Consider the following 16,246-nt stretch of genomic DNA (forward strand, 5'->3'; position numbering starts at 1 on the left):
ATGAATCCTCATAAAAATCTCCAAATGGGCCATGGTAAGGCTTTGCCTGAATTTATTTGATTCCATCTAGTGTAACGATATTATTGAAGTCATCACAAGTCTAGATGAAAATCTTATAGTGTCTCTTCCTAAGATGTACATGAATCATCCTCTAGGAAGTTTGGTAGTGGCCAATGTCCCTAGGAGGTCGACCTTAATTATTAGGGATTTAGTAGCATTCAATTTGATCTAGCCAAAGATGGAGTCTTTCTTTCATTTTCTACTAGGTTGGAAGAAGATTTCGATGGGCACTAATATTGGTTGGCTTAGTGATTATCTTGGCCTATTCAATGCATGCATTCATCTAGGAGTGATTTTGGAGAACCTTGACTTGTTGGATTTCTATACCCCCAACATTGAGAAATCTAGTAGGGATAGGTCCTCATTTGCATTTCCCCCACATTTTTGTTCAGAAAGTCTAAATGACATTTTACAAGTAATCATGGTCTTTTGGAAAAAATAAATGTGGTGTGATCCTTCAGTTCAGCTTCGCATTTGGTCTCCTCCCTATTTCGATGGTATAATTTTGGCTCTTCATTTCTCTCAAAGTATGGATGTATTTTGTATGTATTTTGATTTATGGTCTTTAGCCATTTGTTTGTATCTATTACCTTATTGTAATAGTTAGGTTGCAATCAATCTCTTCTAGGGTTTTGGTTCAGTGGTAATGGTTTAAAGGATGACACTAGTATGCTATAAGGAATATGATAATTCAACTACTCATTATCCATGAAATATGTGAATATATGATCATTATGAATAGATTGCAATCCCAGCTTGATTATTTCTCACTTTTGTTTCAATAATCATCATATGGTTATCAGATTCTCTATTTATTTAAGTTTTTTTTATTTGATGGAGCTTTGTCTCGAAATTACAGATAGGCACTCTACTTTTTTTTCTCTTTTAATTGATTACAAACTTCTATCCATCTATCTAGCTTATAAAGAAGAATATTAACTATATTCAGCAGGGCTTTCTATTCTTGTAACCCTAATCTGAAAATTTTTAGAGTTGGGATTTTAGTTTTGTCTTGTATCCTATCTCTTGATGTTTTCAAAATGGAAAGATGGACAAAGGAGGTGGTTGTGAGCTTTCCTCTAACCTTTGGTATCCCACCTATTTCTTATCTGGAAGGTAAGTTGAGAGGTTAAGATAGATTGATTATTAGTAGAAGTTTCTCTTGAGTCAAATGTGATTCAATAGTTGATTTTGGTCACTTTAAGAATTGTATTTAGATCTTAGTCTTACATTACTGATTTCTATATGAGATAAGAATTAGGACAATGTTTTCCCAAATATTTCTATAAATATAATGCTTAGTTGAGGTTTAAATTCTAACAATATTCTAATAAGCTTTTAGTTATGGAATGAGGGATTATAGATATTCTGATGAATCAGTAAGAGTAATGTTAATTATAATAGTTTTAGTAACAATATATTTGGTTCAAGATAGCTTTTATGTTTTAAGACTATTGCAGTTTTTATTATTAAATAGTTTGATTGGCAAGATAGCTAGATAGGGATGAATGTATTTGTTAGCCATGAAAGAATGCAAAGAGAAGTGATCGAATGCTTCTTCAAAAGGGCTTTGTTGTAACTAGGAGTTATCTAACCATATATATTCATTTTAAATAAGATCCTTATATTGTAATATTTGAAATGATGATAATCTAATTGGGGTATGCCCCTTTTATGATGTAATAATAAAGGACCATGGTCCTAGGCTAGACTGGAGGTTTTCTTTCCCTATTCTTTCCTAGTCATACTTATTTGAATGGTGGATTGCTATTGTAATTAATTTTTTTATTAATTAAAATTACTAAAGCCTTGGCTGTTTACTGATCAAAAATTAAAAAACTGTGACTTCTATATCTATATTTATTAATTAAGAAAATTAATTACCATTACTACTATTTTATTGTTTATTAAAATAAAACAATCAAATTAGATGAAATAATTTTTAATAAAAAAATGAATATAATTTTAAAAGCATCTAATTTTTTTAAAATTTGTTATAGAATTGTTAATTTCTTAAGATTGGTTTTGCCAATATTTAAGTGCAAATTATGAAATCAATTTTTTACTTTTAAATATTGTATGATATTTTCTTAGAAGAAAAGATACTTTTTCTTCTTCTTCTTTAAATTACAAATAAATATTGTTTCACAATCTTTATACATAGATCTCTTTTTGTCATATAATATGATGTTGTCAAGTCTACCTAATGAATATATTCAAATCAAATATTTGACAAATAATCTACATGATGTGTTATATGTGTCGGGCTTAGGTATGAATTTGATTTCTGTATCTGTTCTTCAGGATAGGGGGTATAATGTACTCTTTAGAGGGACACATGTGTTGATTAAGCACAAGGATTGGAAATCACCCATAACTATTGGAGTTAGGAGTGGTCGCCTTTATAGATTGCAGTTTGATACTCCTAAGGCACTTATGAGCAACAATAATCCTAGAAATCTTGGAGAGCTATGGCATAGGAGGTTGGGCCATATTCATCATGGAGCACTTAGATTGCTTCGTGAGACCGTGACAGGTGTTCCGGATGTGAGCACAGAGCATGACGATACATCTAAGGAGAAAGATGTAGATCCCACTTTATATGGACAGTTGATTGGTTCGCTTATGTATTTGGTCAACACTAGACCAGATATAGCATTTGCAGTAAACTCTCTTAGTCAGTTCATGGTTGAACCAAAGAGAATGCATTGGAGAGCGGCTAAGCATGTGCTACGTTACTTGTGTGGTACAGTCGAGTATGGGATCAGATATGTTCGAGGTGAAGGTATCAGGTTGATAGGCTATACTGACGCAGATTGGGCAGGAAGTACAACAGACAAAAGGAGCACTTCAGGGTGTTGTTTCAGCTTGGGATCAGGAGTTGTATCTTGGTTCAGCAGGAAGCAGAAGTCTGTGGCTCTAAGTTCAGCAGAAGCAGAATATATAGCAGCTAGCATGGCGACATGTGAAGCTATATGGCTTCGAAAGTTGTTAGTAGCCTTGTTTGGTCATAAGGTTGAGACTACTGTGATACATTGTGACAATCAGAGTTGCATCAAGTTGTCTGAAAATCCAGTGTTTCATGATAGGTCTAAACATATAGATATCAGATATCACTTCATCAGAGATTGTGCACAAAGGGATACTCAGGAGTTTGTGGGAGCTCCTAGGAAGAGTACTAGACAGCCAAGACAACCAGCCAAGTTCAATGACTATGTTAGTCAGTTGGTAGATAGTGAGCCTTCTAGCTATCAGAGAGCTGCAGAACATCAGGTATGGCGAGATGCTATGGTTGAGGAATATTCTTCAATAATGCAGAATGATGTGTGGGAGGTAGTACCTAGACCAACAGATAGGGCTATAGTTGGATCACGCTGGATTTATAAGATAAAGCACGGTGCAGATGGTAGCATCGAGAAATACAAGGCTAAGTTTGTGGCAAAGGGGTTCTCTCAGAAGGAGGGAATAGACTATGAGGAGACATTTTCTCCAGTTGCCAGGTATACTTCTATACGAGCTGTAATCTCACTTGCAGCACAGATGGGATGGCAGATCCATCAAATGGATGTCAAGACAGCATTCCTCAATGGTGAGTTGAAGGAGGAGGTATACATAGAACAACCAGAAGGCTTTGTAGCACACAGCAAAGAGACCCACGTGTGCAGATTGAAGAAAGTTGTTCGACTACAATACATACCTACAGATGAGCAGGTAGCAGACATTCTGACGAAGGCTTTGGGAAAGGCCAAATTTATCTTCTTCAGAGATAAGATGGATGTCATGCAGAACAGCTTCCTCGCTAAGAGGGAGTGTTAATTATTGTTAGTTGGACAGCTGTTATTTCTGACCCGGAAATAGCAGCACTATTTATGGGTAGCTTGGACAGCTGTTCGTCCTTATCTATGAATAGCGGTTGTATTTATGGGTGGTTTGGACAGCTATTTGTCCACTTGCCAAAAATTAGTAAATGGCTATTATTTACTAATTTTAGAGATTCCCTTTTGGACACCTTGCAACCAATTCTATTATTGGTTGTTGAGTTGTCTTAATCTCAGCCGTTGGTTTGTTTTAATCTCGGTCGTTGGTTTACCAACGAGAGTAGTATAAAAAGGGGTCTAGGGGGCATTTGGAGGGTAAGGCAGGAAGCTTTGCAAAATTAGCGGAGAAGCTTTGGTGAAGCAGTTTGCAGTGTTAGCAAACAGTCTTGCAGTGTTAGCAAGGGAGAAGCTTTCGTGAAGCAGTTTGCAGTGTTAGCAAACAGTCTTGCAGTATTAGCAAGGGCACAGGAGGAAGCTTTCGTGAAGCAGTTTGCAGTGTTAGCAAACAGTCTTGCAGTGTTAGCAAGGGCACAAGAGAGAAGCTTTTGTGAAGCAGTTTGCAGTGTTAGCAAACAGTCTTGCAGTGTTAGCAAGGGCGCAGTGTTAGCGCAGGGATAGCAGTGAGAAATATCAGCGGGAGAAATTAGGAGGTTGTCGGAGTTCTGCCAGTGTGAGGCAAGGAATTTTGTATCTCTTGATTTGCTGAAGTTTAATATAATTTCTCATCTGTAGAACTGGTTTTCCCTTAGGGGTTTTTCCAGGGACAATTTGTCCGAAAATATTGTGTTGATTCTGTTGCGCATTTCTTTCCGTATTTTAAGTGAAGTTGCAGTTGTGTTATTTTTCGATATTAGCTGAGAATTTGTTTTCAGCAGTTTAATAATCATTTGTGATAGGAGATTAATAATCAGTGACTGCAATAGTTTGATTTTTCACAATCTGATGTGATGCAAGTCTTCAAAACGTCAGATGTTTAATCTGCATATATAAGACGCTAGCGAGATCGGTGAGCATTGTAAACAGAAGACACATTGACCTTACCAAGTCGAATGTACAAGCAAATGTTGTGTAAATATTGTCAAATGCATTCTTGTTTTGGATGAAGGCCGCAATGGTGACAATTCATCTTTATCTAGTACATAAATGGGTTCTTTTTTCCAAATCTATTTGAGAGATGGCAGGTTTTTATCGGAAATGCTGGTCGGAAGAATCCATTCTTTTTCTTTATTACAAATATAAAATATAAGAAGTAGATAAAATCTCTGCCACTTTTAAACTAGTAGATGATTTCAGTAGTTGTTTGGATAAATCAATCTACATTGAAGCTTTTATGGACGCTTTGGTCTATTCAAATTTTCTTTGCTTGTTCACAGCAAAAATGATGGTCTATGTAGGTCAAATTTTACTTGAGGCCTTGCAGACATTTTTATCATACTCAGAATTGCTTTTGACAATGGAATAAACAGTTCTGTATACATTGCTTAGAGACATGCTATTGCTACACTTATAAGGGCTCATTTTGCTTAATTTCTAGAAAGGTGGCCGAGGCATTCTACAATGGTTTACAATCTCCACGATTTTCAGAAGAAATAGTCAGATAACAAGCGAAAAAAAATTCAACAATTATAGTGCCATAAGTGGAGTAGAAATAAAGCAACATCAAGGAATTTGATCTCTGCTTATTTATTTTGCTAAGCAACTTTTTGATTAAATACTAGTAGTGAGCTTTGATATCATGAAACAATTTGACGGGCTTTATGAAATCTCCATTGGTATGTTAGGTAATACACGAATCTATATTAGAATAGAATTAATTAAAGTCATTAACGTAATTGGATTGACTGAATATTTTACTAAAATTTATAGTCATCTGATTACACACGATTTTAATTAAAAATAAATAAGGTAATGGTAAATAAGTAAATAATTTTAAGTTGAATAACTTTAATTTAATAGCATTTATGAAATGAAACTGTAAAACAATTTTTAATTTAATAATATGATATTTTGGATGACAATTTACAATGTAATAATTAAATTATCTTATAAAAAAATAATTTTTAATAGATCTATGTTTATAATTAATTATTATTTTTAAATATTCTGTTATAAATTTGACTTTTTTAAAAAGAAATTTCTAATCTAGACATATTTTTATAAGATACATTTTCACATTCAAATAAATTTATGCATTATAGAATTCTAAAATATTTTATGTTTATATTTATTATTTCAGTTCTCAAAAAATTGTTCTAGTTTTCTTTTGAAGTATTTGAATAAAAGATTTAAGTTTATAAATATTTTAAATAAATGATTAATAAATTAGGATTGAATACTAAGAATTTTTTGCATTATACTACTGTATATGCAATAAAGATTTGAAATTGAGGAGTTGATCTTTATTTTCAATTAAAAATATAAATTATATATTAAAAATATCTTTTGTATTTTTCGTTTGACTTTAAGATTTGTATCTTAATGATGTGTTAGATTTTAGATTAAAGTTACAAGCTTTCTAATCTTTAACATTTACTTCAAAAAATTTAAACAAGTTTAAGTGCATTTAAAAATAATAATCTAAAATGTGTCCAACATTTATCCAAAGAAAATGAATGCTTGGCTCAAATTAGACAATGTTGTGCTAATATATAAATGATATATAACTTGCTTTATTAGTTTTATGATGTTCTTTATACCCCTCCCATTCATAAGGACCATAGAGAATAGAATTCATAAGGACCATACAAAATAGAAAATAAATGTTACAATTGATTCTATAATTTTAGAAAATATCCAATAATGCACAAAATACAATAAAGATGTTTTTCAGGTTTCTTAATCTATTTTATTTAATCATTTTATTATCTTTGAAGTGTATTCCTTTTATTTATACACTTGTAAAGGTTCTCTTAGGGATTGAGTTAAAGTATTATATTTTGGAGTATCAATAAGTTGTCTTTAGAACAATAAACATGAACTAAAAGACTATGGACAACATTCAACAAATTTTGGAAGACATAATTTCACCATTAAATTAAAACATCCATATCATAAAAAGCACCTTTTGTGCTACTTGTTTATTTACTCCACACTATGTACACTTATTTCCATTATGAACACATTTCTACTATCTTCATGTCTCCATAGAGAGTTGATACCTTATATGATGTAAGATTTTCTTTTCTATGATTTAAAAAGCCTTTGAAAATATTCATCTATTTTGATCCTTATTAACAATATCCTCACAACCTTTTGAATATTTTCATACAAATCTTATATTATTATTCATTTAAACATTAAAAAATATAACTATATTCGTTAAAATAGAATCTAATGTTTATTGTAGATTTTGAAAAAAATAATCCATATTAAATATATTAAATAGGAATAGATATACATATATAGGTCTATGATAGTTTAGATCAAAGAGAAATGTGTGTGTGTGTGTGTGTGTGTGTGTGTGTGTGTGTGAGAGAGAGAGAGAGAGAGAGAGAAAGAGGTATACATTCATGTATGTAGGCACGATGGACAGGTAGGGACACATAGATAGATAAAAAGAGCATTAGCGAAGGACAAAAATCCATAAATATATTATGATATTGATCAATTGATATATATTTTCCTATCAGCATATCACTTGCACCCTTAAAAAGTGCAAGTGCTAGTGATATTTATAGTGAAGTGTTGGGGTGTTCTCTTGTCGTCACTACTTGCAGCCCACTCTTGCATTTATGTTCGTGTCATCCATATTGACTTACTACTCAATATCAACTATTGTGGTTGATGGATCAGTATCACTGTGGAACACTTTGGACAGAGAATATTGAACGTAGTCAAGAATGAAGAATGTGAACAACAACTAAACATGCAGACTGGTGTTGCATAAGCGTGAGTTTGCCTACACGTGGCAAGAAGAATATTAGTTAAAATTACATACGTCACACTATTATAGTTTGCAGCTATATGAATATTGTCGAGCTTGACTATATTTTGAACCAAGTTATAAAAGCTTAGGAAAATCTAGTTATAAGTTACGTCAAATTTTGAAGAGCTGTGTAAATATCTATGAACATATTTACATGGAGATCTATACAGATCTGGAAAATCCCGGTCACAACAAAGTAGTAGTTGAAAACAAAATTCAGTTATAATTTTATATGAAAGAAATACAATGCATAAATTGCTTATACATCAAAGACAGACATTGTATAGGCTTTCTTAGGTATTGTAATATGTTTATTTTGTTTGATAAAATGATGGGATTAATCATGATATCCAAGTGAGATTTTGATTGGAAGGTATTCCTATTCATAATCTATACATAATAATTTGTATTATGTTTTGAATCTGACAATGCAAACAGATATTGCCCAAATTTGCTAAATGATGGTGTCAGGAAAGACTAAGTGACTTGTTGCTGAGTCCATACAAAATATTGTTGAAATAGATAGTGATATTGTGACTTGTGGTTGATATTGGCAACATAAGCATGATAAATAAGAACAAGTATACTATGCTAAGGAAGACAGTTCGAGTGATACAACTCATGAAACTAACATGTCAGCACCATAAAATGGAGAAGATGCATGATGAAGATGGTTGGTCACCAAGTACGTGGCATCACTAACACCTATAGTACAGGCATGCCAAGGTGGCACTAGGTACGCTACCTTAGAAAAGTGACATCAACTATGTGGTTTAGAAGGTATGTGATACATGTAACCACCATTATGAAATGGACTTACTCACGTGTGATAAGGTAAACAATGTAAGGTAATTTAAAATATTATAAATATTATTTCATTTCCATTCTTATGGAATGGTACAACATGAAATAACCTACAACCACCATTGATAAAATGCCTATTGATGACATGAGAAGAGAAAGCAATGACAGGTCCAAAGAAATTAGAGCGAAGATAAATAGCTGAGATCATCATCAGCAATAGCTGCCACATAGGACAGTAGAATGACTAGGATTCAATAAAATTTCAATGCCAATAAAATAGATATGAATATGGATCCAAAATAGCACATCATAAAATGAATAAGACCAAGGAACATTGATTTCATGACTGGCACTTAATAAATATATCACATGCTGAAACAGTAGTGATAGAAAGAAGTAGCAACTTCCGATCAATTGCAAGATTCTTATACAGAGGATAGTAGAAGAATAAATTATATAACCAAACCATTGGTGCAGATAAGTCTCAGGTACATTAGCATATTGCATATATAAAAGAGGCCAATTCAAGTCATTATCACACAAGCAAAGCAATCTTCTCTCTTTCTGTAGCAATGATTTTTATTTAATTTTATTGTCAAAGGAAGGAAGAAAAATTATCTACTTAATTGGAATTCCAACTATTTCAAGGTGCTAGAGTGATATACAGATTAGTGGATCAATAATTAGGAGTGGGATAGAATATTTTGATAGGCTATAATTGTAGGGAAGGAAGGTAGATTTCCTTCAATGAAATAGATTTGGAAGGTGGGGGATATGCTAGACATTGTGTGAAAGAGAATAATCAGAATTATATACAAATGAATTTCAAATCTTCTTTACTGACATAGGAGATGAACAAATCTGAGAACAAAATAGTCAAAAGATGAGTGATCATAGAGGATTATAAACTCATGGTATGTTTTGGCCATCTACTACTAGCAATGTCAAAGATGAAGTCTATCATATATGATGCGATGCAAAATTGTTCAAACACTAAAAGAGTGAGAATTTTACATTGTTGTGGGGATAATAAAAAATGTTCCATTCTAACTTGGACTAGATTTAGGGGGGAGATGTTTTATTCTAATATAAAATAACATGGCATGTTGCATTGTTTCTAACTTTGACAATGCCTCCATCCTAACTTTTAAAGTCAACAAACTTGTTCATATAACCAGTCATATGATTTGAACAACCACTATCAATTATCCAATCAAATTTCTTTTCAACTTGTGATACCAAAGCTACTTTCTTTGGGCTTTCTTCTTTGATTGCTACAAATCCTATTTCATCACCACTAGCACTTACTACTTGTTCATCAAATTCATCTTCTTCCTTTGCATACAAACACTCTCTATCTCTTCTAGGTTTGAAATTTCTTTTATACTTTTTCTCTCTTTTAGGGCACTTAGATGCCTAATGACCAAACTCATTGCAAGTCCAACATTTGAAATTTTTCTTAACATCTTTTTATCTTCTTGCCAACTATATCTGGTCCGGGGTGGTGTGTGCAAAGGCACCTGATTAATGGTAGCTTGATGAATATATTTCTTCATGCCCACTGAGCACTACAATTAATAATAGTTGGGGAACAAACAGAATTGTGGCGGGGAATAATAGAATAATAGGGTGTTTCTCCTGAAAAAACCCTCTCCCCTTACCCGAAATAGTAGGAGGTAGGGGGGGGGGAGTTGATTTTATGTCTATGGACCTTTATGTGCAGATAAGTATTTCTCATCTTTCAGTATTACACTTATCTACTCATTGTAGTCTCTCTCTTATTTGTACTTCTATATGTGCTATAAAGAGTTATTTTCCTTAATCTCGTCCTTTGTCTTTGAGGATATCCTTGCAGGAAAAAAGATTGGAACATTAGGCATGCTACCTAATATTGTACAAACTCAATCTTATTATAGTAGCTCCAAAGAAGCTATGAGTTAGGATTCATTAATCATCTAATGATTATGTTGGATAATGTGAGAGTCTTGAAGAAAATATCCTTGATGGTTGATATTATGAGAGAGAGTCTGAAAGTTCATTAGAGGAAACTTTGGACAAAGAGAGGGAGCATATAGAATATATGATTCAGTCAGAAGACCTTATGTTATTAGGATATATCTTGAACTAGGGAAGCATGGCATGACTTGTAGCTAGGTGATTAAAAGGATGATAACATATTAAAAGGGAGTCCAAAAAATTGATATCAAAGGTCATAAGGTTAATATTTCTATTCGAAGGAGAAGTTCCAAGAGCAATCCCTTGTCACACATTCTTATATATGAGAGATAAGTTTGAGGTGAAAATCTAATTCATTGATATGTTTCGTGGTGGATGTTATAAACCCACATGACAATATCCATGGTGACTTCATGTGAATTTTTCTTGTCATGTGTGTATGAGCTTACTATTAGGATAAAACCATGGATAAAAATAACAATTACATGAAAATAAAAAAAATATCTGAAAATACTGAATCGTACAGAAGAGAACACAAGACACCAAGATTAACATGGTTCACCCAATTCTTGGGCTACACCCACAAAACAACAAGTCCTATATTTTTATGATCTAGAGATTACAACTTGATTACAATCTGTAATCCCTTACAACTCAATACCACCATAAGAAGCAATTTTTGCATCACCCACAATGAAACAATCCCTAAACCTAAGACCTTTTATACAAGTATTTTTGTTGCTTTAGGGTTTGTTGGTAAAAAGATTTGTTCTTTTGAAATTGTCACTCTTTAATGGCCAACTTGAAACAATATCTGGTTACAAACAATTAAAAAGCTAGTTGTGAATAAATTGGCTTCTCTCTGGATTGATAGGTATAATTCCCTATATTAGGTTTGCAATGAATTATGTTCTCCTCCTAAACTAATTCGAGGGGTATGTTTTTGACTTGAGAATAGTAGAGGTATAACCAAGCTAGACCTAAATAGAATCTAACTTAGGCGGAAAGGAATTTCTAAATATCAAAATAAGTTTATGCATTCACATATCTTATGAATTCATAAAGCTCAACTACATAACAGCTATTATTGAACTAAACAAATTTGAATTTGAACTGTGATTAATAAATTGAAAATGTTGAAGGAATTTCTCTTTGAATGAAGGATAACAATACCTATCACATTCATCCATTGTTTCAAAATAGGCGAAGTGAAACTCTGTTCTTTCCTTGTTTTGATTCAAACAAAAGAGAAAAACATAAGTTCTAAACTATATAAAACTAAAATAGAAAATCATTGACATAAAATAGCATTCGATTGTCTCTACAACAAAAAGTACTTCACACAAAAAATTTGCTGACCTTTCATTAACCTTTCAATTTCATGCATATGGAGTTTTGAGATGACTGTTACAATGGAAGCTTAGTCAGTTCATCTTCTGAAAATGAAAAATAGCAAGATGCTAATATTTTATATTACAAAATTACAAAAGAAAATTAAACGGGGTCATAATATGAATAATTTAGACTTCTTCCCCTTTTCTATTTTTACCCTATATGCCTTAGTAACAACTATTACTAGAATTAGCTCCTCATGCTTGGGCATGTGTATATTAGTGAATCTCAAGAGCCATTTTGAATACTCCCTTGCCAAATCTTTCACAACATTCAACATATTTGGTAATTCCTCTATAGCCACGTGTATACAACCACTGAGTGTCTAGAGTTTTGCAATTCTATTTTGACTAGGGAAGCCACTTCAGATAGATTATACAAAAATGTAGAAAAGTTATTTTTCATTACATCTACTCCAATGAGAGCCTTTCCTTGACCACTGGTTTCTGAATCAGTGTGTAACCCTCTCATGAGTTTGAATCCTCCATCTTGAGTCTTCTTTGTTTTATCCTCTATTTCCTTGAGTCCCTTTTTAGCTAACTAGATCATTTCAAGTTTGAACTGCATGCTTTGGAGCCATTCAAACAGAGGTTCATTTCCCTTCTTTAGAATCTTTGCTTCAATTGCTTCTTTTGCTTTCATCTGGATGATAATTTTTAGAAGAGAAATGCAGTCATCTCATTTGACCCTTTCTCTAACTAGAGTATTGCTATTAGACATGATGTTTTCCTTTTCTGTTTCCAGTGTGAGGATAACATTGCCGATTTGATCTATGAGAGAAACTTCTTCTAATTTAAGTTTCTCTATCCATTCCTTCCCAATCTGGACAAAATTTCTATCTTCTTGAAGTTGAGAAATTACAACTTGTACTTCAGCAGTTGTAGGATTCTAGGTTACTGACACACCAGAGATAGTTGCCAGTGGGGTGACCAGTTGCTTGATGAATTTATTCAACTCTTCTATCTTGGATTTCATCCTAATCTTTGATCACTTAAGACTTTCTAATTGTCCTTCTATTACTTCATTACTTGATCTCCACAAATCTACTTTTGTATCATGTCTGGCCTCTCCAAGATCGATTGAATGAAGAGTAAAATTTTCAGGCATCACATCCTCAATTCTCCCTCCTTTGTTTGGCTTGGCTATTTCCATTGTCAAGTTCCCTATTTCTAGATCTTTCCCAAGTATATACAAAGTCTTCTACTTCTTAGCCTTTGTTAATGCAGTCCCATAATGAATCACAAGAGATACAGTGTCTTTTGTAGAAACACTTTCATCCTTTCTCTTTCTCTTCCTTTCCAAAGTATCTTCCAACCATGAATTTGGTCCCATCACTTTGGAAGCTATTCTGAGTAATTCAATACTAAACATGTTTTTGTTTACTGGAGTCATTATTACAACAATTGAAGAGAAAAGATTTTTTGATTCCTTAGAGATGAAACTAGAAGAAGTCTAGCCCTTCTCCATGTCTGAAGTCTTCTTCGTCTCCTCATCTCACTCAATAGACTCACCGCTACTACTCTTTCCATCCCCTAGATATACTATCTATATAGGGGAACCACTTGGCTTCAAAAGTGAAGCACTTACTAATGGAGTGGGGCTATGGTGAGGAGATGAGATTGGGTAGTATGTGGAGAAGGAACAGGGGTGGAGGCACTATCCTTTGGTTCCTCCATTTTTTTCTCCTCAGTACCAGCCTAGGTTCCTATGAGTGGGAGAGAACCATCATGAAAGGTCTTAGCTATAGGGAGATTCTTGTTGGAAGGTTGATCACCTCCTCCTAAAGGTTGTGCTAGCCCTTGAGTGGAAGCTATGGTCACACCCATTGAAGCACTCTAGGATGAAGTAGGCATTGCAGTGGTTGGAGAAGCTTGAGTGGCAGCACCCTTGCTCCAACTCTTCTTGGTTGTCCACTCAACCCATTTCCCTATCTTTTTGATGATTCTAGCCATCATGATATCAAGATTCTCTTCTACATCCACATATGGTTTAAAACTGATTGGAATCCCCCTTAACTTAGTCAAATAAGTGTTGCTATACATATTTTGACCATTATCCTCCAATCCTTCAACATTGAGATCAATACCATATGTCTTTATTTGTTCCACCATGAGCCTGGTGAAAGCATGACCTTGTCTCTCTAGCTCATCCTTGCCATCTACTCAATAATCCTCTATAGTGGTGACATGCTTGATCACACTCCCAATTCATAGCACCTCTCTCACATATCCATTTGGATCGAACATCTCACAACCTCATATTCTTCCAACTTGTACTTTGTCTTGAATGCCCTTAACATGTTTTTGGCATCAGATTGAGACTCACAACTGTAAGCTCCAACCTTCAAATGGAATTCATACCCTTTCTTCTTCAAACTTGTGCTCAACACGTTCACTTGGATTGCTTGCCTCACAATCTCTATCAGGATGATCAGATCACTTGGGTAGCTGGGTAGCTTCAAAGGAAATACGTTGAATGCTGCAAGATGCAAATATGAAAAGGATGAGATCTGAATAAAGTAGCTACCAAACTGATTGATATTGCCTCTAGTCCGAACATCCTCTCTAGGCATCCTTGGAGCTCCCTGCAAATCCTCATTGTAAACAAGTCATTAACTCTGACATATTCTGCATAGCTATTCCGTAATTGCAAGCATGGATAAAATTCATAACTTTTCACATCATCTGGGAAGTTCTCTATTCTGGGAAGGCTTGGCCACAATTGTAGAGATGCTAATATATAAATTAGGAAAGAAGTCATGTAGAAGGTATTATAAAACTTTGTGACACTGAGGGCTCTAGATAGATGCTTGCTTATCTCATATGCCTAATCAACATAATGTGTATCTGAACAGATGATTTGTACCAAAAAGAAATGTTATTCAACAAAATTGAGTGCTTCTACCTCACCTTTCAATCGATATAAAAGAACCAAAATGCCTACGATCTCGAGCTTGAGATCGGTGCTAAATAGAGTCTTAGGAACCTTACTTTTAGGTATCCATAGCTTTTGGAACCATGACCTCATAATTTCCTTTCACCACACCATTTTCTTCAAAGAGAACTCAAACATTGCTCCTCCTACTATAAATTTGAAAAAGTCTTCTCGCTCTAGAATCTAGAGACAATTTACTACAGTTTGGCTGTCAATCAAGATTAAAATTGTATGATTAGGTAGAAAAAAAAGTTTAGTGTTCAGATTGTAGTGGTTTATACATTCAACAATTAGCTTAGGAGCTTCAACTACCATTGGAAACCTTGCTACTTCCACTAGCCCACTTCTTCAAAGCTTCTCTGTTATAGGGTGAATTAGCTTCATCCTTAGCCTTCTTTTGAAATCTTACATGTCAAAGAAATAGAGTGAGGTATCTGTAACATTCTGTAATGTTGACTTAATTCTATTCAGTCCATCGAATCTAGTGAATCTAGTTGCCATTTTATTTGAGATAGAGATGAATCAAAATCTTAAAATTGAAAACAATGTAGAAAGTAGAACTTTGTAACTATGAGAGCTTTGAGAACACTATTCAATTCAACAGTAGAACAATTCAATAAAGAAAGTGGTAATTTGAAAATCTGTTATGTTCATCTCTATATAGAAATCCTAATTCACCCGTTGATCTTCAAGATTCATGCCATATGAGTGAATTAAAGGATAAATCCATTAGACTAGTAAATATGAGGGTTTGTAATGGATTTTTCCATTTTTTTCACTATTTCCATTGGCTCAATGGTAACTTTCTTTTATTATAGACTTACTTTCCCATTTTTCACCAAGTTCCAAAAAATTAAGAACAGAGTACTCTATAAGGAGAAATCCACTCAGCCAAATTTTTCTTAAAATACCTTCCCAAATGTGATTAACTTTCTTCCATTATCATTTATAAGTATCTTGTGATTGATCTATGAACCCACCGTGCTTGCAGAAGTGATTTTTCATTAGATGCGAAAAATAGCCTTCTAGGGTTGGAAACTTGTAGAGGAGAAAGCAACTTCTATTTTTCCGCTCTTGCCTTTATTTTTGCTATACACTTTAAGTCAATGTGTCTCTAAGATTGAAAAAAATCTATGAAGGGCTACAAAAGTGAAAAAGAAACCCACTTACTTGCTTTTCTCTCTCATAAATGCCTTTGTCAAAAAACTGACTTCATGGGTCAAAAACTTGCCATGTAGAAGTTACTTCAGAGTTTTCTGCTAGCTATGATTCTGAGCACTATGATGAATCTTGAATGATTCCCAAGGTGGAATACATGTAATATAGGGATGATCTATCCATAAAAAAAACTAATTTC

The sequence above is a fragment of the Cupressus sempervirens genome, chromosome 11 (assembly GCF_028749045.1).
Source record: "Cupressus sempervirens isolate cs-2001-9-10 chromosome 11, ASM2874904v1, whole genome shotgun sequence".
Classification (NCBI taxonomy): domain Eukaryota; kingdom Viridiplantae; phylum Streptophyta; class Pinopsida; order Cupressales; family Cupressaceae; genus Cupressus; species Cupressus sempervirens.